Source organism: Cucurbita moschata, unplaced genomic scaffold (genome assembly GCF_002738365.1).
Source record: "Cucurbita moschata cultivar Rifu unplaced genomic scaffold, Cmos_1.0 Cmo_Scf00047, whole genome shotgun sequence".
NCBI classification, from domain to species: domain Eukaryota; kingdom Viridiplantae; phylum Streptophyta; class Magnoliopsida; order Cucurbitales; family Cucurbitaceae; genus Cucurbita; species Cucurbita moschata.
In genome coordinates this window covers 99,424-99,669 of record NW_019268563.1, presented here as the reverse complement: position 1 = coordinate 99,669, position 246 = coordinate 99,424, and positions in this window count along the sequence as shown.

Sequence of the window (246 nt, the reverse complement as noted above, 5' to 3'; positions counted from 1 at the left end):
ATTCATTTTGGTTTCGTTACTTTTCCTTTATTTCAATAATGTTCTTCTCTTTTTTTTTTCCTTGTAATAATTTTCTCTTTCACGAGGTAACAAACGGAAAGAGTAAGTCGCATTTATGAATAGGGCCCGTTTATTGTATATTCCGCATTTCAAGGTATAGTAACGACCTCATATTAAATAGGTAAAATATTAGGGTCGTTACGTAAATTGGGTCGAGGCGCGAGTCAAGTGCGATTGCTGGATCGC